Source organism: Oreochromis aureus, linkage group 11, assembly GCF_013358895.1.
Source record: "Oreochromis aureus strain Israel breed Guangdong linkage group 11, ZZ_aureus, whole genome shotgun sequence".
NCBI lineage: Eukaryota > Metazoa > Chordata > Actinopteri > Cichliformes > Cichlidae > Oreochromis > Oreochromis aureus.
Window position 1 is genome coordinate 17,803,463 of NC_052952.1, and position 26,894 is coordinate 17,830,356.

Sequence of the window (26,894 nt, forward strand, 5' to 3'; positions counted from 1 at the left end):
CAAAGACTTAATCCAGAGCAGCCTCCTCTGCTAAGTTTGCCAAACATAACAAGATATGTAATGAAAGTTTTAGCTCGCCCACTCTCTTTTATATTCCAGCTAATAATACATTAGATTAGATTTCTATATTAATGGCTACAGAAAGCTACTACTGACACAGTCTGGTGTCCTCCTTTCACCTTTTTCTCCGTCTTGTCCAGTGATGCTGAACTTCAACTGTCTGTTATCAAGACAGGATCTTTATTTTTCCTGTGTGTGAGTGTTTGTCTGCTTGTGTTTCCATGTGACAACTGTGTGTGTGTGTTTCTTCCTGGATAAGACACAGAGATAAGAGATTCCCAGCAGCCTTTAAAAGGAACAGCATGGGAGTAACGACTAAACATGTGACAGTAAACAAAATGAATAAAGAAAAACAAAGCTGTTCAAGGAAAGTTTCAACAGAAATGGCAAATAAGACGCGTTCCACCTTTTAAGCATGAGCATTTTACTGATATTCTTCAACTGGTTCAGTGTAGAGTGGGTGCTTTCACCACCCTAACCCCTAGAGGTCTCTCTCCAATGTTTTTTTTTCTCCTAGCTTTACTATGTTTGCATGAGAAGTAGAGTTAACAGGTTTAACTATCCCAACAAGACGGGAGGCCAGTACAATAAAGACAGAGGGGGGTGAGAGGACCTTGCTCTGTGCGCAGTAGGGGGTGAGATTTGCGCATTGCTGCATTTAAATCCATGGAGACACAAAGATGAAGAAAAACTCTTGCATAATTTGGGTCACTTGAGATAACACTCAGATTTTAGCATTTCATCCCCTTTCTACCAAAGTGAGGGCAAAAAATGACTAATATTAGTTTGTCATAGATGACGTACACTGACGTCTGCATCATTATGTTTGCTTTATAGTCTACCTAAAATTAATTTTTCTTCATCAAACCTAAGTTCTGTAAATTTCAAGCTGACTTTTAGGGAGTTTAGTGAATTTAAAGTTTAGGACAGTGTCTGCGATGCTGCTTGAGATACTTTCTGAGCTAATTCTGCAGAATTCCCCAATCTGGCTGCGTTGTATTGTTGTATACAGAGTAAAGAACACTCGCACAACAAATTCATAGAGCAACAATTATTTATCCAGGAGATGATTTGGACACAATAGCCAAAAATAAAACAAAAACAAAGAACTCTGATTTGGACACTCCTAAACAATGCATGACCACACATACCTTTGGGGTATGGTTTGCATAAAGCTATGGGTGTACTTTAAGGTACAGGGCCGGGCTTCACAGTTGGAAGGCCCGGTGCGCTTTTCGTACAGCAGCCATGACAGATTATAAATCTTAAAACTCACTTCAAATGTCTTTCATCTTGATCAACCATGATCTACCCATAAAATCAACTAGATTTAAAAGCCAAATCCAGAAAAGAAAAAAAAAATATTCCACTTGACCTACATATACCCCTGTTCCACCTACCCTGCAGCTCCTAAAAAAAGGTGAAGAAAGCATGCAGTAACACCGTGTTCGGGTGGGGGGTTTCTGGGTCTGCATAAGGCAATATTTCAGCAGGCAGCAGCCCTGCACGATCACACTGTAACAAGTTCAGACACCTTAGCCCAAGACTGGTACAAGAATCGGGCCTTTTGATGTTTGCACATTAACCTCCTCCATTCCTCAGGTACTCCCCCACTCTATCACATCTCCCACCCTGTCTTGACCCTGTGCCAGTTTCGCCAAAACCTTTTCAAGCACACCTGGTAGTGGTTAGGCTCAATCACAGCACAAAAGCTCCTGAGTGCTGCTGGAGAAAAAAAAAGAGGATACAGGAAGAACTCAACAGTAAAGACAGCAAAGATGTGCTAACAAGACTATCTACTGTACTTCATAGTGGATTTACAATGTGACAAACAATTCTTTTGTAAATATGAAACCTTTTATTGAGCCGCTTGTGTTACTGGATCGTGCATCTGGACCAAAGATAATTGTAGGAACGTGTCCAAGTGTGAAAGTGTTATGCACTTTTTTTTTTTTTTTTTTTTTTTTTAAACACAACCACACTGATCCACAGTGAGCATATTTTGTAACAACAATGAACAGGGCCAGCTCATTACAGTGCAGGGGCGAGGTTCCAGTGTTTTACCACACCTGCTGAGGAAAGTTAAAGCACTTTTCCATAGGTGGAGCCGGTGGATCCATTTTCACATTCACCAGCTGCTGTGTCACAGGCTTTACAGAAGGTGTAATTTCACTGATTTAGATCAAATTTCACAGTTCAGGAGAGTTAAAACCAGTTTTTCTTCCAGGAAACCCCCTGACTCTGTAAGGGCTAAATCTGCAGTATATTAGATACTCGAATGCAAACAACTTTATGTTCCCAGTATTGTATCTCTATAAATTGTGTTCGTATTTAAAATAAAAAAAAATAAAAAAAACAGGAAGAAAGAAAAAACTTGCTGTTCCAAAGATGAAGCAGGTATCAGACTGGACTACGCTCTGATCTTGTTCAAATAAATGTGAAACTTTGGAAATGTTCAACCACCCCAGCTGTATTCCATAAAGACATTAAAACGGCCTTTGCACTCGGTAAAAGCCACAGGATTTAACTAGCAGACAATGTCATTTCTATACATTCTAAATATCACATGATTAAAAGGAGAAGAGGTTAGATAAGCGGAGCAGAATATACAACATAATTACAGACCTACAAACAAAAGCTGTGTTTGGACTGAGAACAATAACAGCTTGAAAATGGGTCCCTATCGCTAAGATTTGCATACTGTTTCCGTATGAAGAGGAAGAAAACACATTTTGTTAAATGACTAAAGTGAAAAGTGAAACAGTCCGAACAGCATTCAGAGGGGGAAAAACAGACGTGTGTTTACAAAGTCAGCGTAAAGGCACGGTTTCATTTAGTCTCCTTCACCTATTATTGAACAGTTTGAAGTGCTGTAATGTTTGATCAGTGGGTGGGGATAATTACTTTTTTTCCCTTTTTATTGGTTTTCTAATTTTCCAATGATTGGACAAACAACAACAGCTGTGCTCCATAAATACCATCCAGCACAAGATCCATACTACCTAATTTAGTGGTTTAGTTTTAGATTTTCAGATCTAATTTTGTCTGCTGTACTTGGTGACATCTGATGAGATCACTGGTGTGCTGTTACAACTTCATAACCACCCCAGTTTTATTCTTGTTGATCTGTTCTATGATGACCTGCATAAAGTTGCCAATTTCTTTGTAATGAAAGCTTGTCTTAGTAACATTTGACAGTTTCAATATTAGTGTGTGCTTACAATCTTTATGCTTATAACCACATGTAATTGCTACGTCCCAAACTTTACCCTCATTAGATATGAATAGAAACAAGCTGAAATCAAATATTCCGAGAGTACTACTGTTATTCTAAACAGAAACATGGTAGAGGCTAAATTTGAGAAAGGGGATGAACAGAACTACAGAATAACATAATGATTTTTGGGTCAATGTTTTAGACTTTTCCCCATGTTTATATTTTTATTTATCTGTTAGCAAGATCCAGCATAATATGGATAGATGGATGGATCGATGTTAGCGGGATGGTGCAAAAAAACAAAACAAAACAAAATCTCTGGTCGATTTTCTGACAGTAAGAGGTAGAAGTAAACATTTTTAGTCCTTATATTTTTAAAGCCTATCAAGGACTTGGTCTTGCAGCTTATCAAGCAGTCCTCAAGGCCACTGCTCGAGGAGGTGTGCCCTCAAGGGTTGACAGACTTTACCCCCCGCACCTAAAAACAACGAATGGCCAATTTGCAATGACATCTCAATAGGAAAAGTTTCCACTAAGGGAGGTGTCTGAAGAACACCAGCTGTTTAGCTAAGAGCCATATTCTCAATGTGTTGTCCACATGTCCAATGACTGTCCCTACCACTCAAATAGAGGCATGTCTTAATCCAATATGCCAAAATCTGAATAGGAAACATTTCAGAAATTTTTTATTAATCTTTATTTAACCAGGAGGCGACACTCTTGAGATTAGGAATTCTCATTAACAAGAGTGTCTCGAGTTGTTATTAGCAAAGCCAAAATGATTATTTCACTACACACACCAGACTTTTCCTAACATGTTGCTTACTGCCAATATGTTTGCATCAATGCACTTTATATAAATGTTGCAATGTTTTTCTAAAACTTTTCTTCAACTACAGTGGCAAAGGCAGGAACAGTAGGTGCCATAAAATGAATAATTTGCTTCTAAAACTAACTCATATCAATGGCTCCTGATATATTAAGTTGCTACTTAAGTTGTAGGACTTATTTTTACCCTTATAATATAGCCTGAAATCAATTAACACGAAGAGTGTGAACCAAATCTACTGAATTAAACATTTAATTCTGGCATTGTGTGCAGTGAATGCTCTCCTTTATCTCTAAAGTTAACCCTTGACTTGGATAATTAGCCTCTGTATCTTTTTACACTTGTATCCCAGTCCCTATGGCAGAACAGCAGAGCCTCTCTACATCTCAGACTTTCCCTATAGAAGAAGCGTTTGCATAAATATAAAGAAAGCTGTCTCCCCTGCTGTCTATGTCAAAATGTGTGCAATTGCAGCAGAGTGAACACTTTGTGTTTGCATTGCGGGAGAGCAAGCCTGTACTTAGCATGTTGTTTTTAGCTAGTCTTAATGTCTTCCATGTCCGGGCCCATTTGTCTCTGGGCTTACTGGGCCACATCAGTGGGGAACACAGAGGAGAAAAGCGAAGTCTGCATGTGTGTGATGTGTGTGACAGCTGCAGGCCTGGTTCACATAGCCACTGTGGCCCACTCTGTCACACCACCCAATAAAGCCTCAACTGTAATTAGCATATGCAGGGTGAGATCTTTGTTTCAACTGGTCTGCGTTTGCTCCTTAATCTTGTATATGTATTTAAGTTACATAAATATTAATATAAACATAAAAAAAGAAATTCAAAGGAGGGAATGAGATGTTGATGAAGAAGCTGCAAATGCTCACTAAAAATCTGAGGTGATCCATTCAGTCTTTTTGATAGTGAGGTACTCTAAAGTTGTCAAGCAGAGAGCTGCTGTGGGTGAATGCCTAATTCCTGGAACTTCTACTCTTTACTTGCCTGATACTGGAAGATAAATATTTTTTGTGTTGAGTAGGTATTCATGTATCCCAGACAAAACTGAGATCTCTCTCACTGTTTTCAATGACAGTGGTGATCATCACGCTTCACACACCTTTTTTTGCTGATTTGAGGTGATTGTAAAAAGATTTAGCAACTGTTTTTTTCCTCCAGGTAGCTAGTAATTTTCAGGTTGCTGAGCTCCCATAGAAAGTATAAAACACGGATGTAGCTTCCAGGTCAGAAAAATTAAACCAATGTGCAAGTTACACCAGATGGTGATAGCTGTGGTTCCAAAAGGACTTCTGGTCATACAGAAGTCTTTGGGAAAAATGGCATTCAATCTTGATCTCTGTCACTTGTCTGCTGATTTCAGTTACTCCGTGTGGGTCGTGTTAAATAATGATAATAAAAAAAGTGAAGCTGCATGCTCGTTGGCTAATGACTGAGTGTGCAGTTTTACAGTCAGATGAAACCAAGATGGCAACAGTCAAAATGCTCCTCTCAAGACTTTGAAACCAGCGGGTGACATCACAGCAGCTACTGTATATCCATTTCTTACACTGTTTGTGCGTGCTTCTAACTTTCTCCTTATGTAACCTTCTAACTTCTAAATATAGTGAAAAACAGCTATCCCCTAGTCTTTCTCTGCAACCTATGGTTTTGCTGATCTAGTTGTCACACAACATATAATGCGTCACCGTTGATTACCACCAACTTTCAGTAGCCTAAAAAAAAAAAAAAAAAAAATCTGTAAACCTTCATCGAATTAACTCATTTGGGATCAAATGTGCTGTATGTCCACACAGCTAATATAACAGTCAGTATTATTAAAGATAAATGCTAATAACAATTTGGAGTGTTAGGTAACAAAAAGTTCTACTATACTTGCACAAAAAATGCCTGTAAAATTCATGAAACTCTACTGCTGACATATGTAAACTGAATTCCTTAAATCTGATTACACCAGCTCGACTCTGCTGGATCTAGGATGTCATAAAAACACAGCCACTGCAGTGCAGCATAAAAACTCAGAAACAAAAATTTTAATTAAAAACGATATCATGACATGATTATACAATGTACTGGGGTGAGTCAGTCCAGTCATGTCACACTTCTGTGAATGTCCAGTGTGGCAACACATCAGAGAATTAGACACTGGCAGATTCAAAAAAATGAATATAATTATTTTACAATATAGATTTATTTTTGTTTGACAAGATTATATTGTTTAAAGGGATATCCAACAGAGATCAAGAGAAAATTACCATCTTCTTCAGTGGATGGAAACATACCAAATATGTCCACCACAGCATTTTGTGACCACAACAGCACAATAAAATGAGTTTAAAAAAAAAAAACACAACAAAACAACTAACATCTTATTCATTACATCTTACTGACATGTTTGAAAGCCGAAGAAGGGCAATAAACTCCTGTGAAGCAAAGTAAATTCACTCTGTGTGAATTTAATGGTTGGCGATTGTGTTAGTTGCCAAAAACAGCCTTAGTCTTTAGCCTTAGAGTGACGGGCATGTTTGCCAACCAAAGTTTACATCTACAGTGTGGCTATTACTCTTTTAAACACATCAGTAACTTGTAGCCTTAGTAGCAATGCAGGGTGTGGAATTAGAGCTTGTGCCTGACCATCTCCCCTGTGGACATCAATAACTTTTCCAAACATCTGTATTAGTTCATGTGACTGAGGCAGGATAAAGGTCTCTTATAATACTGTGAGCCTTGGGACATAACCACCTGATTCTGCTGACCCACATTTTTCTGTTGTTGCATTGTTTGGTCCCTGAAGTGAAAATCAGGGGTGGGCGTAATTAGTTTCCTTCTTTTAAAACATCCACATCTGTGCATACGTCCATCACAGCAGTGGTAAAACTGCAGGTTAATTTTGTACCTGGCCAGCCCTGTCGTAGACTGATTCGTGCCTAGGTGATGGCCTGGTTATAATACTTGTGTTTTTCTAAAAGTAATTTAACTTAGAAAACATAAAAACATGCTCAGATTACAACGTATATCAATAACAAAACCTGTCAAGTTATTTAATGTGGCACGAATGGTTTGAAACAAACACGCTGATGTCATGACTCACAACACCCTAAGTGAGAAAGATGAAAATTATAGTTGCTTAAAAACTTACAGTGACCTACAATTTGCAGTTCCAGAATGTCATCAACTTCAAAAAAAATGGCATTTACAGATGTAACGCTATTAAAAAAAAACACTTACTCTAGGCCTGTATCCAAAGTTAACATGCAATGGCACAATATTGGAAAAAGTAATACAGTGTGAGAAGTTTTCACCCCTTCCCTTACATGGTGGATCTGGAGACTTCTCATGCCAGGCATTAGGTCTAATGTTAGCTCTCCATAACAGTGTAACGGCCAAGAAATATGAACCGTTTTTACAGGACCAGGTGCACCTTTTGATGCATTGTTCACTCAGTAAATTAAGAAATGGTAAAGCCCCCCTCATTGACACAGTTAAAACAAATTAAAGTGCAGTTTCACAAACAGCAGAGTGAATTCTAGCACCTTTGCGGTTAAATCTCCTCATATACATGGCCAAGTCCTTGTATTACTGCATTCTTTGGGAGGAAAAGATGAAAACAGTTCTACCCCTTCTTAGGTAATCGGCAGGTTTTAGTAAAGGGAAAAGTCAAAGCAAGTAAAAATATGCTGATTACCAAAGGACCATATATAGAGAAATAATGCTAAATTAATTTGTGTCTAAAATGCTCTCGCCTGCTTTTCTCTTTTTTTGCCTTCCTGAACCTGACAGAAATTCCTCAGACATCTTGTAAAGCCATCAGCCTTATTCCCTGTCATGTCACAAGTTAATGGGTGGTCAACTATTGTAACATAGCAGATTCAGATACTACAAAAACACCACCTTGTTCATGGCCTGAACATAAGCAAGTCTGTATTAAACTTAGGTTTCAGTAATAGTGACTAGAAGAGAGAGATGTTTTACTTGCGGTAATCCCCCTGAGCATAGTTCTTATATAAGATTTATGGCTAAAGGTAAACCAGTTATAGCCCAAACAGTTTATTCTGTATTATGAGTTGCTATTTCTAGTATCACAGTTGTTTTAGCTGCCTATTTTTAACTCAAAAATTGCTACATCTTCGTATCTGCAAAACATCCATAAATGTCCAGTATGCAATGAACAGCATGAAGGACTGGGCTATAGTTAGCCAGTGAGATTTTGGACTAGACGAGACCAATGACAAAGTCAGTCAAAGGCTTACCTGATGCTAGGATATCGCTAGTATTACAATATTTTGCATGTCAATATTGCATCTTATTATAAAAACTCAAATACAAATAACTTTTCAGGACTAGAATAACAAATTTAATCACTTTTTCAGTCCAGCAGATGGTCCTGCTGACTTTTTTATGTAGTGAGGTCAGCTGAGGTGATGCCCAGTGGGAAGAAGCAAAACAAAGATGGAGACAAATTCCAGAATGAAATCAGAAAAAAAGCATCCCTGTTTAAACCAAACATATGTACTTATTTTGGGTTTTTTAACAATGGTGGAAAACAGGAAATTAATATGACACATGTGGTTTGTGTTGTATGAAAGTAAAAATACTCTAGGAATATAACAAACATTCTCTTCTTACATGCTACCATCCTGAGACAGCGTTAGCCAAAGATGACAAAGCTAAAGTCAACTCAACTGAAAAACAAACCAACACTGGATACACTTAGCTTAACAAAGCTACCTAATAATTCAGAAGAAGAAAACACAATCCATGTGCAATGACCTGCACCCATACAATACTGCAGAAAATAATATTGTTCCAGTAATTTAATTCCTTGGTTAGTCTGCTTGCCTATCAATCCTTCTTATCGGTTTCATTTGCACATGTGCTACAATCAGCTGATTTCAGTTTGTGTGCCAGAGGAGGAAAATATTTGCACAGTCTGCACAGGCATTACTTTTTTATTGCACAAAATGATGAAATCACTGCATCCAGGCCAGACAAAACAGCTGCATTATGCTGCTAACACAACTCTCTGATTCTTGCACCTGCACAGACAGCATGCTAATGCTAAGCTAGCCAAGAACCCAGGTGTTGAGGAACCAGGGCTCCCTGACGAGAAGTGGGCTACTGGAACAAGAAGGCATCGGTGGGCAAGAGACGAAAACAGGGCGTTGCTGGAATGCTACTACGCAAGTAACCCTGGCGGAAGGGGTTACATGAATAGGATGAGGGACCTATGGATTCTTCAATACCCAACATCCACAATGACGGCGGTGTTCCAACATTCAAAAGAAGCGACTGCTCTCACAGCTAGAGATTGACGAGGTACAACATAAATGCTACGGCAAGGGGGAGGTCAGGGGGGAGATATCGTCACCCCCACCCAAGATTGGATACAAAGCCCCAAGTGCGATAGGAGAAGGATCGTTGAGTGCGAGAGGAACTGACCTGAAAGATAGGAACTGACCTGAAAGATAGGATCATGGCCAAGCTTGAAACCTGGATCCCCCGTAGCCGGTTACCAAGATTACGTGAAGTACCCTCAGAAGGTCTGCTAGATGATGTTAATGCAGCACTATGGATGATACCTACAGCCACGCTTACCGAGACTAACAAGCTGATCTACAATACGGCAGCAGTGAGATGCTTGGCTATAAGTTGAACAGTCACAAGGAGCAGTACCCTCCATGGAGAAGGAGGCTAGAGGGCAAGATCAAAGTAGCACGGAGGGAAGTTAGCCAACGAACAGAGTTGCAGAAAGGTGCGACAAAGAAGGTGCATAAAAAATACAGCAAGCTGTCCATACATGAGGCCTTGGAAACTGCCAAGCAAAGACTCACAGCCTTGGCCAGCCGCTTGAGGAGGTACACCAGAGAGATAGAAGGCAGGAGAATAAACCAGCTGTTCTCCACAGAACCAGCAAAGGTGTACTCTCAGTGGCAAGGGAACAACAATAATAAGAGAACAGCACCACCAAGGCTGGAGACGGAGCAAAACTGGAAGAGCATATGGGAGAAGGACGCAACCCATAACGGCAATGCTCAGTGGCCAGTGGATCTGAGGGCAGACCATAGCAACCTCCCTGAACAGGGTCCAGTAACCATCACGGTGGCAGACATCCAAGCAAGGGCCTCTAGTATGAAGAGTTGGACAGCACCAGGCCCCGACATGGTTCACGCCTACTGGCTGAAGAAGCTGACTGCACTCCACGAACGTCTGGCAGCTGACGAGAGACACCCGGAATGGCTAACCGAAGGTCGGATGGTCCTGATCCCCAAGGACCCCAAGGAGGGACCGGTCCCATCCAACTACCGACCAATAACCTGCCTCAGTACTACATGGAAGCTCCTGTCAGGCATCATATCGGCTAAGATGAACAGGCACATGGGTCAATACATGAGCGGGGCACAGAAAGGGATTGGCAAGAATACCAGAGCCGCAAAACACCAGCTACTGGTAGACAGGACAGTCAGCCAAGACTGCAAGACCAGGCTGACCAACCTGTGCACTGCCTGGATTGATTACAAGAAGGCCTGTGACTCAATGCCTCACACCTGGATCCTGGAATGCATAGAACTATGCAACTGGGTAGGTCATGACTGAATAAGACATGACCTATTATTAGTTATTTTACTCACTAAGCAAGCATGCTACTGATTTAATCAGTTCGAGAGAGCTGTTATGCATAGAGTATAGGTAATGTATGCGGGATAGATCAAAAAATAGATTAGCACCGTTGCAAAAAAACTCTTAATGAGTCACCAGCTGAGCAGCTAAAATAGATGGGGGTTACACTAAATATACACACAAGCTCATGTAAAACCCTAAGATAAAAATACAGTCCATTGCATTAGATATGGTGCTGGGCATGTGGTGAAGTCTGTAAAGAAAAAATTACCCTAATTTTCTCAGATCCTTTTAAAAAGGCAAATAACACATGACAAAGTGCCTCTGTTAATATTCAGGTCACTCTTTCAGTAGAACTCTTTATCTAACTCGGAATATATTATGTATTATGAGCACAGCTGATGTGATATTTTAGTCTTGCAAACAGATCAAGTGACACATGGTGTTGGGTCTGGTGATAATAAGAATAATAGCCACATTTAATTGGGTGCATCTAACATTTTGAATAATTCCTCTGGGAAAAGAAGATCTTGCGTAGCTAAAGGTTGGTGAAGTATTCTGATGTTATTTTTTTAAATTAGCTATTAAGCATATTACGATAATACATAACATCTCTGTATGTGTGTTTGCTTCTTTGTCCAGCACCTCTTCCTAGACAGTTTAGCAACCCAACTTGGCAGACAGGTACATCTTAGGCCCCTGAAGGCTCTTATCTATATCAGACCTTGTGATGTCATCATGTTGCCTAGCTACCTGCTAGCAATGGCTAAAACTGTAGCATTTTAGCATTTACCAATCTATGACATCTTAGAAAATGATTTTACAGTTTATTTTTTGAATTTCACATTAGCAATGATGTGATGATATAATGCAATCATGTTGACTAGCAACCACCTTGCGAACCATTTTGGAAATTCTGTCACCCCTACTTTTGAACATTTCTCCATGCGATTAAGGATATCAGTACCTTAACCAAACAAAAAAAACAAACAAACAAACAAAAAAAAACACTGCATGGGCATGTCCCCGTGTTAGTTAATGTAATAAGGCAGTAGTACACCAAAGTAATTCCCTAGGTTTTAATCACAGTACCATATTTTGGCTTCACAACAGACTCAGCTAACCTAAGCTAATTAAAAATAATAACAACATTGTTTGCTTTACCAATGCGAACCAAGGAAAGGCACATAATGTTGCTACATATGATTTCATATCCTCTGAAAGAAGCTGTATTTCTTTACAGATTCGTGTCTATGATCATATATAACTTGAAAAGACATCTAATCTCTTTCATTTCAAGAAAACGCGAACATGCCGCAAAGAAGATGGATAAGATTAACTTAACACCACAATAAAATATTTAGGCACACTTGAGCGCCTCAGGGAGAAATTGATAGCAGTGACTTGAGATTTAAACATGGAAAGTATTGCATTTAGTTCACTTAATTATGCAGTGACTTTGATTTTGGTCCAAATAGGATGCATTGGCAGCTAGCTTCAAAAAGTCTAAAATTCTATAAGACTAATGAAATACACTCCCAAGAACACACTAGATCACATGAGAAACTGTCTCTTCTCAAAAGCTGTATGAATGTCCCATTATACTAGAAACTTCTGTTTGCCAAGTCAGGAAATCTCTTGCTGTTTTGATGAGACAAACATCCATAGAAATCCAGCATTTCAGCAGGGTGCTAATTTGTCATGCCCCACCACAACATGCAGAATGTATACAAGGCCATTCAATGTCCCGCTGGCTCATGTGGGCCATTCTGAGGGGGAGAAAAAAAAAAAAAATATCACAGCAATATAGACAGACAGAATGAGATGGATTCCTGCATTAAGTGGTTGAGGTCCTCTTCATAACAGGACTTGGGTTACACTACAGTCTACTGCACATATGGACTTCTTTGTCCCACATTCCCCCTCATTCCCTATTCACGACAACAAAACCCTAAAAGCAATGTCCAATTTTGAACCATTTTATTATATCATATATCTATCTTCTACTTATTTGTGTTGCTTAAAAAAATATCACTAAACCTAACATATGGCTAGGGCTGGGCTATATCATACCGTTCACGGTAATACCGGTGTAATTTTGGGCAACGATAGGAAAATGAAATATCACGATAGAATGTGGGTAAAACGTGCATGCGCAGTGCCTATGTTTACATACACACATGGCGGCGACGCAGAATGATGTGGATTCAGTGGTGTGGAACTGGTTTAGCTTTCGTCCGTCAGATACACACCAAAGCACTATTTTTGGTAGAGCATGCAAGCGGGCCGTCGTTATTACCGTGTTGTTTGGAAAATACGGCACACTTAAAATCAATCCTTTGATTTTTCTGAAAATCGACAGTGCCCCTTATAATCCCCTGTGCCTTATGTATGAATTCTGGTTGTGTTTACTGACCTCAAAACGATTTTATGTGGTACACGGCGCTCAAAAATCTGTCAAATGTTTTAGTACGACTTTGCTAAGCTACGAACCCACACCGCTTGATGGATTGTCGGACATTATGGCTATCGCAGGCAGGAGCCTCGGAGTGATACGTACTGTGCTTCAACATAATATTACCGTATTGTGTGTGTATAACCTCTTTTTAAGTTTTGTGGATATTATACATGGTTATGCTGAGGATATGTCGGCCAATTTCCACTGGAAATGCCTTTTGGTTAAACTGTCCATAAAGGAATTTGCAGTGTTACATTTTATATAACTTTAATGTACATAAAAACAGCTGCTTGTTTAAGTGAAAATACATTGATGGGTTTCTTTTTGCACTAATAAAGTTGTGGAGTTGTAAAGTATTTTGTCTAGTGTCAATTATATCGTCAGTTATATCGTTATCGCAAATTTTCAAATGTATATCGTGATAAATATTTTTGGTCATATCTCCCTGCTCTACATATGACCCACTCCCAACAGGACTAGATAGTGCTTTGATAATGCAAAAGCCGTCCTCCACTGCTCATCTTCACTGTGGTGGACCACAATGTCTCCATCTTTCCTTAGTAATAGTAAGCCCGACACATCTAGCTTACACTGGACTCGGTGATCCTGGGTTTCTGTGGACTCGACACTTTCCAAAGATAACACGGGCCACAGATTTCCACTCACGGGCAGGCTGAGGCCCTGCTGAGGCAGACTGCCTGATGGGGAACAGACCAAAAAGAGCAGCCACATTTCCCAAGATGCATAGCACTGTACTATGTGATATGCCTTCAAGGTTTGCAGTTAGTTACTTCAGATGACAAAAACAGGGACCAACAGTGTCAGAAGACTGTGCACTCAGGGGATAAAGAGGCGCAAGTGGCTTTAGAAAATGATACCTTAGACAGAATAATAAGAATGTCACTAAGTACAAAAAGGCAAACAAATCAAGTGCTTCATAAGTGCATTTCTTTGTCTACTATGTATAACTCTTCACAAATGGCTCCTGTGTCCCATTAACTCTCTGTTGCCCGTAGATGTGTCTGTGATATATTGTCCTATTCTAATATCCAGAGGTAAACTGAGATTTCCAGAAATGAACGATCCCTCTAAGAGGGCCTAAAAAGCCCAGCCTGGCTGTGTGCACAGTCACACACCACATGGCATCTTAGTAGGGGAACATTCCTCCATGTCTTTTTCTCTCCCTCTAAAACCATTTTTCTCGATTTAGAAACGGGGGGCACAAAAAGTGGTTTAGTGCAAAAATATGGGGCAGCAGATTAATGCAAAATTAAGCCATAAAAACCTGACATATGTGAAATGTCCCAGACTGGGAATGAAAAATCATTTCTCCTATTCAGGAACTTTCCACAGGAAGAAATACACGAGCCTGAATTCCACTTAGCCTCATTCTACCATGTGCCAAAGAACAAAAAAGGAAGAAATGGTTGAAAGATTTACCTTCGCCAAAACATTACCATTACGAAATCTCTCTGAGGGGGATAGGAGACAGGTATCTAAAGTATGTCCACAAGGTAAGGTCTTGGAAGGAAGTTGGGCAAAATTCAATCCAAACAGTGTCTTTATAGTACTTTCTTTCCAACTATGCGCTACTAAACACCACAAGGGAAAGTGGAGTGAAATGATGTTATGGCTTCAGTATTCAGCATAGCTTACAGGAGATGGGATTGTGTCTTTCTTCCATAAATCACTTCATGGTGACAGGAGGTGGTGCTCTAGTCAGTCAGCTAACCCCCGCAGGGTGACCTCAAGAGGGACAGCTTCCCTCGAGCATGAACCCAAACAAAAAAGAGGGTACGGCAAGATGAAGCCATAAAGGCCTGCGCCAAACCAGTCCTTTCATCCTATAGCAGCTACACAATCAGCATCCTAGAATACAGGCAAATGTAAAGAGAAAGAGAGTGAGGGAGTGTGTGAGCGTGTGTGACAGACCTCTCTGACCCTTAATGTATGTAGCACATCCGGAGGAGGGTGCAGGGTACTCCTGATGAGCCATGCAGGGGGGGTCACCAGGTGGCCCTTAGGGTTAAACAGGATTGACCCCATTTGATCCTGACACCGCTGTCAGAAGCGGATCTATGCTTAGCTTATCAAAGAAAGCTGAACACTGTGGCGTATCCTTGTTGTAAAACATCCACTAAAAAGTCTATAAAGTTTATTTTTTCTCTTGGAAAAATTGTTTAAAAGAAACCTCTTGACCATGGAAGACACTGCTATTTCTCTTTGTCGTTTGTGCTTTCTTTGCCTATTCAAAACTGTGTTTCAACAACACCCTTTCATCCACTGTCTGTGCATTAATCTCATAATGGCAGTATGGGCTCATATGATTTTCAATGAAGCCCCAGTGACTGCACGCCAAGTCTGAAAAACAAACCAGTTGAATTTGTTCAAAGTGACACGAGAGTGTCTATCTCAGGGCAAGCCAAGGCAAGGAAAACACGGCTGGTTGGCAGGTTAGGGTTAAAGACTTCCTCTAAATGCTCAGACACAAAGGTCTCAGATGACAACATATGGCTGGAGTAAGGGTAGCTTTTAATGTCATTTTAGGTATTGTAGGTTTTTCTCCAGCCTCAAGCTACTGACTTTGTCACAACTGAAAAATCTCAACACTACAGTATGGTAATATATTGTTAGGTTTAGATACCCAGGCCAAGTTTTACTCTACCATAATAACCGATCAATAATAAATGATTAGTATCATTTTTGATGGATGTGTTGATGCATTTGATCAAATAATAATTTAGTGTATGAATAAAATTATGTCCCTTCAAATGTACTAGATTAAAAAAAAACAATAATGCCATCATTTTTCATGGCTTTTTTTGTTTAAAACAGACCTAAACAACACTGCAAATAGAAGATTATTGAAGTTTATGTTTCTCCATATCACTGTTTCAGATCTATTGCACTACATGTATAGTCTGCCCTGCCTGACAGTTTGTTTTGTTTTTGTTTTGCTCCCTGCTTTTATGTGAGGGCTTCACATGTGACCACTTCCAGTAAATGTGGGATTGGGATGAAAAAGCTACCAATCACAATCAGCATTTCTTCTAGTCACCCATGTGGCTGGGATCTAGCTGGTCTGATCAGAATGAGATAAATGTGTTTGTGTGTAGAAAAGCAGAGCAGACAGCTTTTATAAGACAGGCGGGGTTTGCAGAGATGTAGACGTTTGCCGATAAGTCAGAGACAGCTTTAACTTTTTTAGTAAATGTTACGCACAGACAACAGGCATATCAAATATTTTATATGCTAAATGAATCCACCAGTTATTTGTGTGCAGGCACTTAATTATAGATGATTCTAAGCGTGCATAGGCAAGTATGAGTACCTCTTTGTCTTGAATCATGGTGAAAACCTGCAGTTGCATTTTCTTGTGATTGTCGGCTCAAACTTCACCACTTTTGTTGTAACCGATGTAAAAAAAAAAAAAAGTTCAGAAACCTGAAGTGTGTCAATCCAGTGTTACAGTGTCTGTTTTCTCTGTTTACCGACTGTCACTGGTTGACAAAATTCATTTAACCATCAGTTATGAGGCATGCAATCGATCGACCGATGTGCTTTTCAGTGCAGGAAACAGTTTTGGATGTGCTGCTCCTGTCGCTTTGCTGTGTGCTTCACTCAGCTGGAGCAGTGGAAACTTACAAGGGAGTCTGGGACTCATATGTGGTTCATGATGACACATTAGATGTGCAGCTGCAGCATTCTTTGCGTGTCATATTCAACTTAAACTCAAATGATTTGGATTACAAAGTTCCCAAGCATTACTTGCCATTTTTGCCACACTGAGTCACCAGTGGTCTACAACATAAAGTTCATTAATGGATGGTATACTTCCTGCCTCACGAGACGAGTGATTAAAGCCTGTATTATAGATGAGAGGCTGACTATCCTTTTCTTTTAAGTTGACTGCAGTGATCGCATTTTAATGGACTCACAAGTATCTGTGGTGCAGCGGTGAAATGTGTGCCAGATCCTGCTAGCATATCATCATGTCCACAAAACAGGTGGCTAAGAGTACACGTTATTTATACCTGCCAATAAACATGTGGCAGAATCACAGTTGATGTTTGCCAGCAGACCCTCTGGATTTGATGCTGTCCTTTTATCGTACACTTAAAAACAGACCAAAATAGAATCAAAACACATTCCTTTCCGTCAGTTGCAGTTTTTACTGACATGTTTGACTTGTCTGATTGGCTAGTGCTCTTTGCTTGGTTAGAGTTACTGAGCCAATCAGAGTAGAGGCAAAACACAGGTAGGTCAAAAAACATATACGCTGCCAAAGTGTCAAACACTGGCTGAAAGCAGAAGACAGAAGAAATGTGTTAGTATGCTTTGCCAACCTAAGCAAAGTGTTTTTTGTTTTTTCCCCCATATGAATATTTTGGTAAATGTATCTACCCAACAAGGTAACGGATAGCCCTCTGAGATTTACTAAGATCAGACTAAAAATTTCCCCCCCATTTGCTGCTTGGCAAGTATTATTTTCAGCCTTTGCTTTGCATGTTTTCATACAAGTACACAAGATGACGGTGCATCAGAAAACTGCTGATTGAGAGTATAGTTGGTGGTGGTGTTTAACTGGTGCACGCGAATCATGATAATGCAATCGATTTTATTTAACAAACAGATGTTAGCATAATGTGTCCACCCTCTGTGTTTGTCTCGGAAGAGAAAATTCAGAGTGAAACCCTACACGGTCTCATTTAGCTTTTGTGTTGAACCTTGCTAATACAAAAGGCATTCATAATACACAGAGAGAGCAGCCACTGATGTCATTAAGTTCTGAGGTCCAGACACTGGGAGAGATTCAAACATTTTTCATATTCCCAAACACAGAGATTAAAGGCTTACATTCAGGCTTTTATCTTATAAACAAGAAGTCTATGCGAAATATTTCAGTGCTTTGTGCGCTCAATGATCCTTAAGTGACCACTGACAAAACCACCATACAACACATATGAGTAGATCTAAATGGATCACAACAATGTCTGACATGCTCACTGAAAGATGAGCCTCAACTTTACACAGCTTTAACCACAACAATGATGTAAACATGGCTCGCTTTCTTCACAGCATCAGGAAACATTACTTATGGGTTACACCAATTGAGATTTTCACTCCTCTTTACGATGCAGTCTAAGCAAAAGCAGACAATGTTTCTTTTGCTCTCACCGCAGAGGAAGATTGGGTAAGTTGTTTGTGTAAATGTAATTATTATTATTATTTTTTCACACAAAAATTTATTGTTAAATTTAACAACACTATCCGCTTCCAAATTTCCTCAGTTCCACCATGCTTCCTCACAATAAAGGGATTTTTATATACCTGTCAATGACCAGTAAACGCAGCGTGCATTTTAGCGTCGACCTCTCTTGTAACCTGCAGTTCAGATGGAACCATCCTGAACATGCCTGAACCGCCTAAGTAGGCTTTTGGCTCAAATTCACACAAGACATTGGGGCCTTTCTCTCGCTTCTCTATCTATGGTTCTTTTCTTCTGCTCTGAAGAATGCAACAAAGGTTGTCCAGTCTTCTCTTGCTGAGGCCACTCTGAGTGTTCCCCTTAAGAGCCATGGGTGGGCTGCAAGAGGAGATTCTCCTGATGCTTGAGCTCTTTTTTTTCTAACTGGGCTCTCCAGTGGACAGTTTTCTGCTTCAGCTGCAGCCTTAAACAAAAGCCAAGTCAGAGCACTGTGGTTGCTTCAGTGATTGATGCAAACATTACACAGTTGCTACATTACTGACAATGTCCTCCACTGTCATTCCTTAGATAACCGTAATACCCGTTATATGTATTTGTTCACACACTGTTGAGAAGGCTGAAGCTCCCATTTATTTTTTTACATTTTACAAAACTCTTGAGTGCCTCCCTCACTGCTTTGTTCAAACTAAAGTGAGCAGAAAATATAGATATTATGTTTCATTAAAGACTCTACAATACAAATATTCCTTATCCCAGTTATGGGCTGCGATTGAGCTTACATCAGCTCTAAAAATAACGACTTGTTGCTCGGCCTTGGACATGTTTGAAGATGATAAAGAGAAACAGATACCCGTTATTAGCTGTGAAGGCACAGCTAATATTTACAGTGGATCGATATATGGTCTACAATATCCACAATAATTCCACAGCTGCGTATCACGCCTGCACTCTGGGTGGAGGGCGATACTTTGAAGAACACGAACACAAGCGGATAGCTTTCAAATCATTAACACATCACCGCAAAACGCAGCATACTTTGTGCCTTTGCCAAATAACTTGCGGTGAATATTCCTGGAGTTTCTTTTGGAAAGCAGCCAGTTACCACAGCACAAGGTGGAGGCTGCAGGTGTTCCAGAGCTAGATAACAGTTAGGAGTCCTGCAGAGATTAAAAAAATGACATTGCTAATCTGTCTTACACTAGGAAATCAAATAGCTATTGTTTACCTGATAATCCACAAAGCTTTCTTTGGCTACAAATGCAAAGGCAGAATTAGGTGGAAGAATCTACAACTTTCCCACAGAACAAAGTAGCCCTATACAATGGCAAAGATTTGAAGTGGGGGGAAGGATTCAGATTAGGTGACAGTCCAGCACTTCTCCACAACAGGAGAACAAATCTCCACCAGTTTCGTGAGTGGCGAAAAGATCACTGTCACATCCCTTCCTGCTTAGTCCTAAAGAGGTCGTATAAATCTTTATTTTTCCAGCTGATGTCAGCCTTAGGACCGAATCAATCTCAGCACATGGATGTTAGAAAATCCAATAATTCCCCCTTCAAAGCAAAACAGCAATGGTAAACTAATTCAGAGCAAGCCAGCTGTGGCAACAGTACTTGATCCAAGGTGAGAGAAGAAATAACAACACTGAATGAGTGACAGTTACTGTAATGACAAACAGGCTCTTAAGCATTTCTCCTATTCTCCTGATAGATGCAGAGGGAAAGAGACATTTCCTTACAAAGAAACAGACATCAAAGCTGAGGGAAACAAAAGGAGCCAGCATGACATGTGAGGGAGGATGTGTGATGAATTGCATGGCCCACTAGGATTTGGCTGAAGGCCAGTGGGGTACTGAGTTAAAGGTCAGGTCTTTTTTTTTTTTTTTTTTCCTTTCTTTCTAGTCAAGACTGGCACTCAGATTCTCTTTGCTGATACAGTATGACCATAACCCCGAACTCGGATCTCAAAGATGACAAAGATGATAAATTAAGCACCACCTGACAATTCAGAGGTATAAAATACAAGGATGCATACATCAGTTCAGTGTATGGGGGCATATTTAGAATATCAAAACCATAACAAAGCAAATAAAAAAAAAATCAGTAGCAAATCAAAATCTGCACCGGTCAGCAAAAAAAACAAATGAGTTTAACCTAAGAGACAAAAATACTTCAACTTTTTGTAATTGTCACTTAAGTTTAAGTCAGTTCTGGGATGAGAAATACACTGCCTAGATGCTAAAAATGACAACTGTAACTGCTCTTCTTTCTTTAATATATTATTTCCATTTCTGTTGAGAAAAAAAAGCACATTAACTGAAGAACCTTCATAAAGTTGTGATGGACATTTTTCAATAATTAGCTTTTCCTTTTAAAGAACACGCAGTCATTCCAAATAATCAAGGAAACAACGACCAGAATTCCACAATGAATCTAAGGCGTCAGATTTCTGTCGAAAGCGGCCTGATAAAACAAACTCGGATCATTTTAAACACCCAGATGTTCAATATTACTTCAGCACCTGCACATGTAGAAGTGAGCAGCCATCAGGCGTTTCAGGTTTCTGCCAAGGATATGGACACTCTTTCAGCTAACACTGCGCTTGATGTAGATCTCACTTGAATCTACATCAAGGGAGGAACTAGAATTCTTGCGAATGGGTATTTAGTGACACCATGAAAACAACATAAACCTTAGATTACACTTCTTTATACACTGTTTTACAAAGTGAAGTTCCCCCTTCCCCACCTATTAGAAATCAATGTTTGCTCTACAGGAGGGGTAAGTACTGATGACCTTCACCAAATTAATGTGATACTGAAGAATTCTTCCAATTCCAGTTGTTATCTCCAGATTTTCAGAAAAAAAACCCCTCTGTGGGTACTGAGACTCATGGCAATTGTGACTTATGACAGAAATCTGACGCCAAACAAATAGTTAAGAAAAATAGCAACCAACAGAATGGAACATTTCACTCAGCCTATCCTTGTCCTCGAACCAAGGAGGACAGATGGAGAGAGTAAACAGCCAGTGCAGACACCTAAAACCTCAACTCTAAAACCACCATAGCGCCTACAGCGATTAAATGCAGGGTTTATGCATGAAAACAACAACAAAAAGACTCCTCCCACCAGCTTCAGCTGTTTAAAAAACTGTGGTTACCAAGGTTATACACCTGTCCACTTCAACAGTCTCACAGCAGTGGTGGTCTGGTTTGCATAGCATCCACTCTTAGCTCTCCAACATACATGCCACGTGCATCTTGGAAAAACTATATTCTCTTATAACCTGCAAAAGTTTCACCTATCAGTCATCTGATTTTGCTACAAAAGTCTGGGCAGCTGTCAGAAGTGAAGGGGGAAGAGTAAAACAGAGAATTTATAGCACTGAAACATCCCTTCTTATCCACAGGGACAATGTTTAGTCCCCTGGTCAGGCTGCACACTCAGCCTTCTCTGGCAGTCCTGTAAACACAGCAAGAAAAAAAATACTCCCCTCGTGGATGAAAATGTAGACAGCGAGCTTCTTTTCTGGATGGGTGAGGAGCAGCGCTGAGGGGCCTTACAACTGGAAACAGATGGTTTCTTAATACGTGCATACCTTTGGATGAGTGTGTGTGCGAGTGAATGCGAACAGATGAGGGCGCTTATGTGAATTGATGTAGTAGTCTATTTGTGCAATATGTGGAGCAAATCTACAGCAGAGCAATTAACTCTAATCCTGTTAAATATATTTATATATATATATATGGAACATTTTTGTATTTTAGGGGCGACGACAGAGGGACATAATGCAAAATGAATGGAAACACTGAGCTGCACTGTTGCACGTAAACGACACATTAACTTAAGCCATGTTGTTATCTCACTGCATGTGGCTGTTGGGCTCACGGCCAAACAGAAAGAACATTTAAAAAAGCAGAATGAGTCAAAGTGTGAGATGAGCCTTCCAGTGATCTCGTGTTACTATCAGCTATGATTTGAACGGCAAGACCCATTCCTCTCACTTTTCTTGTTTGCTGCCTCAGATTTCTCTTCTTTGGCACAGCGTTGTTTAGGTTGGCCTCCTGGGGAGACTCTGAGTCCATGATCCCATTTTGGAGTCTCTTTGAGGCCAGTGAAAGCGATGGCAGTCCAGGCCATTTGATCATCTTACGTCTCCCACGTGCCATGTGATATGCATGTTTTTAATTATTCTCCTCTTGCCTGGCACTCCCCTGCCTCAAATGTGGCTTGTTATTGGATTTTATTGCTTTGATTTGACTCCAAAGTGTGGTGACTCCAACCCTGGGGATTTTCTCTATGTACATAGAGCCATCTAAATATGCATCGTGAAAGAGATAAAGGATTAAAATGGTGCGGATAACAATCAAATAGGAAATTCAAATATAAACATTTTTAACTTGGAAAATAAATCCATTGTTTCCTTACAAAATTGTAGCAAAAACTTCATGCAGATCCCAAGTTTTTAATAACCAAGTTAACTACTGGAATTACTTTTATGTGAGTGGACAAAAAGTGCAGATCGCTAAGTACATATCTGGCAGGGTGTCTGGAAAAAACAGACACTGTGGCTGGGACCAACAGAAAAACCCACAGGTGATCTTATCATCTTAAGCTATTGTGCTGACATCACCCATTCACACACACAATAATAGATTAATTAGACAAACAAACATGTAAAGAGCCCAAGCTCTTAATGTGCACTGTTAGTTGCCAGGAAGAACTAATCTTCCAGCATGGTGTGCAGAGGGATAATTGAAGAAAATTTACAGCTCATAGTCTTCCACTTTAACGACCACAGAGTTTTCAGTTGTGAACCTGAAGATCAAAACTACCAATTTGACAAAATTATAGCTTTAAGAGAAAACACAAGTCAACAACGAGCGGTCACAATGATTCATGCCCTGAGCCCGGATTATAAGAGGTTGTAAAAGACAAGGCAGATAATCCAGCGAGAATGTGTCGCCTCTGATTACAGCTGCCACTCTTCAGCTGGGATCAGTGTGTTGACAGATGATCCTGCTCTCAAAAGGAAATATCAACAAACTTGAGCTTTGAAATGTATGATTTCTACCTCTGACAATAGAAGGCATTTGCTAATAAGAAAGAAAAAGCTTTGCACTACCCTAACTTGTGATGGCTCTCTATGGGTATTACAGTGACAACATAATTTGCAGACTGCAGCTGACAGATTTACCACATCAGATATTTAGCGTTGCATAAATCACACTATTTGGCAGAGGAGCAAGCTCTGATCATATATACTTACCTGACAGTTTGTTAGGTACACCTCTTCAACAACTCAGTCACACAAGTATTAGCCAATCACATTGTAGCATTTCAATAGATGTAGTCATCGTAAAGTTGACCTGCTGATGTTCAAACAGTATCAGAATGGGGAAGAAAGGTCATTTGAGAGACTTTGAAGATGGGATGGTTGTTGATGCCAAAGGGGTTGATATGAGTATTTCAGAAACTGCTGATTTACTGGGATTTTCCACATAACCAACTCTAAGGTTTATAGAGAATGGTCTAAAAAAGAGAAAACGGAAAAACCCAGTGAGCAGAAGCTCTCTGGGTAAAAATGCCTTGTTGATACCCTGAGGTTAGAGGGGAATGGCCTAGACTACTTTGATAGCTGATAGGAAGGAGAGAGTAAGTCAATTAACAACTCATTGTAACCGCGCAAAACATTGAACCTTGAAGCAGATCGAGTACAGCAGCTAATAACAGAAAATGGAGGCTACAATTCAGATGGACTCACTAAAATTGCCCAATAGAGGGAAACATCGTCTTTTTACGATTTTTTTTCCAGACATAAATCAACTTCTGCTGTAACACTCAGATGGTGCGATCAGAGTTTGGTGTGAGCATGAAAACAGGGATTCATCCTGCCTTGTATCAATGTTTCAGGTTGGTGTTGTGGTGTAATGCCATTTGGGATATTTTCTTGGAACACTTTGGGCCCCTTTGTACCAAGTGAGCATGATTAAACCACACAGTCTACCCGAGTATCATCGCTAACCATGGTTATCCTTTTATGACTACAATGTGCCCATCTTCTGATGGCTCCTTCCAACAAATGACCTCCAAAGTTCCCATTTTTCACTTCAATTCATGTCATGGATGTGCAATCAACAAATTTTCAGCAACTGTGTGTGTGATGCCGTCATGTCAATATTGACAAAACTCTGAGAAATGTTTTCAGCCTCTTGTTGAATCAGTAATGAAGAATTAAGGCAACTCCGAAGGCAAAAGCGGGCCCAACGCAGCCCACTGAGTCTATGTCCATATATGATTCCACGGAAAGCTATTTTGGAATTTTTACTTTGTAATCATTAGCAGTTCTCACAAAGCACATGTGACATTTGTTAATTCTTAACTTGGTATCCCCATTAAAACATTCTGCGGCTCACACTAATACATCTGTCTGTCTTCAGCCTCTTCATGCCATGACAACACAGCAACTCCCGCAGCTTCAGAAACAAAACTGCACTTAAAAAGAGGACTGGGAGACAACAGGAAAATAATCATGAGATTGCTTTAATCAGGCCCTCAATACCACATCTAGTTCACCAACAACAATAACAGCCTAAAGATCTAAACAGGCCGGGCCCGACGCTAACGCGCCGAGAGGGACAAGCTGAGGTTATTGTCTAAATCCCGAGCTGCTATGCTGGTCCTACAAAATGCAAACAAAGCTCAAACTATAACATCTACGGGTTATCCAAAGACAAAAAATGCATCAAATGAAACCTTACGTTATAAATACAAATACCTAAACAGCTTCAGACTGCCTCCACATAGTGCTCTGGATCTTTTATAGTGAGATATCCATTCCACTCTTATTCATTACATTCATTATTGCAGAGCACTGTTTATGGCCTCTAAGCTCCAGGAAGGCTCATACTAACAAGCCAATCTAGTCAAACAGTCACCTGAACACCATAAAAGTGAACATAAGTCATTTAGGCTTCATTTATCGTAAATGTTAGTGATTATAAAACAGCTCAAGATAATGAAATTACGCTTAGCTAAAACATAGTTTAGTGCCAGGTAGGTACTTTTAGTACACAAAGAAACCAGATGATCTCACTTTGTGATTACAACAGCAGCGGATTAGTAAAAAGCAGTTTAATAAACCATTAACTCCTTGGGTGAAGCATTTCCTTCCTCCCCTCTGTTGCACAGATTTCTGTCTTGACATATGCATGTGAGTGCTAATGACTATGATTAAGGAAGCCCGGATTAGGTCTCGCTGTGGTTCATGACACATACACACAGACAGACAAATAGAAAGCTGCCCCTGTGATGAGTACATTTGGAGAAAGCCAAAAAACCCAGATAACATAAACAAGGCAATGTACGGCTTAATTCAAACTTGAAATACACGCAACGAGTTTTCCACAAAATAGTGCTAAATGATACCGATTAGAATACACACTGCTGTAACCAACTCATCACTCATGTTCATGAAGGGGGCCTCTAGGATAAACAGAATATCTTAACGACGTGGGTGTGCTATTCTAGCACACAATCTTAAGTGTGCTTAAGTGTGTAAAAAAGTATAAAAATCCAGAGCTTTAGACAATCTTAGTGTTAAAGCTACTTTAATGCCTCCGTACATCTATTACTGGCTCTAGTACAAACATATTTTATTGCAACAGAGTGCAGCTTTTTTTATATTATTGCATGTGATTATTGATTATATGCAGACAACAGAATGTGGCCAGCTAAAGAACAAAGTCACTGAAATTTATAGGCGTTTTAGAGAAATACTCCATCCGCTAATACAGAGCAAGGGCAAAGCCTGAAGTATAGCACACCATTTGTGTGTGGAAACTAATGAATTATGTACTACGCATAGCAAGAAAATCACCCAGTAATTCTGTACTCATGGGGCTACGAGGTAAGCTCACTAGTCAGATAAAATTAGGCTCAAATGTCTGGACAATTTACAGTAACAGTGACCACCTCAGCTTGAGGAAATAAATCAGCTAACCACCCAGGCATTCACCGGGGAAGACTGGAGAGGGGCAACAGGTGGCTGTCAACTTAGAGAGAAAGAGGGTCATCATCCACTTAGAGAAGAGCAGCAAGTCTGTCGGTCACTCCCCAGGCTCCACTAAGCTAAGCCAAGCATCAGCAGGAGGAGAGAAGAAAGCCAGTTCAGTTGTGAGTTGTGTTCAGCCAAATATTCACGAGTACAGCCAAGTTAAACGTGTGACATGTTACATCAAGCACTGATTAGAAATGACTTTTGGTTACCCACTGTTATTAAATCAGTATCGTTAACAACAAGAATTTAACAATGCATAACATATGATAGGTCTACTGTATCAATTACATAATTACAGTGTAAAACACATGAAAGCGAAATCTTTTTTTTGCAATCAACATGTGTGAACTTGAGTGAATCAGGTTGTTTCTCCGTTGTCTCATCAGTCCCTGAACGAGCTGCCATGGCACAGCAATTTTCCCAACCTTTCCGTTATCA

The 26,894-nt window shown here is 40.0% G+C and overlaps 1 protein-coding gene across 2 annotated transcripts in view; it reads right to left on the minus strand.

Moving 5' to 3' along the window:
* fhod3b (formin homology 2 domain containing 3b) overlaps positions 1 to 26,894 on the minus strand; it is a 91,611-nt gene that overhangs the window by 51,189 nt on the left and 13,528 nt on the right. The window lies entirely within an intron of this gene.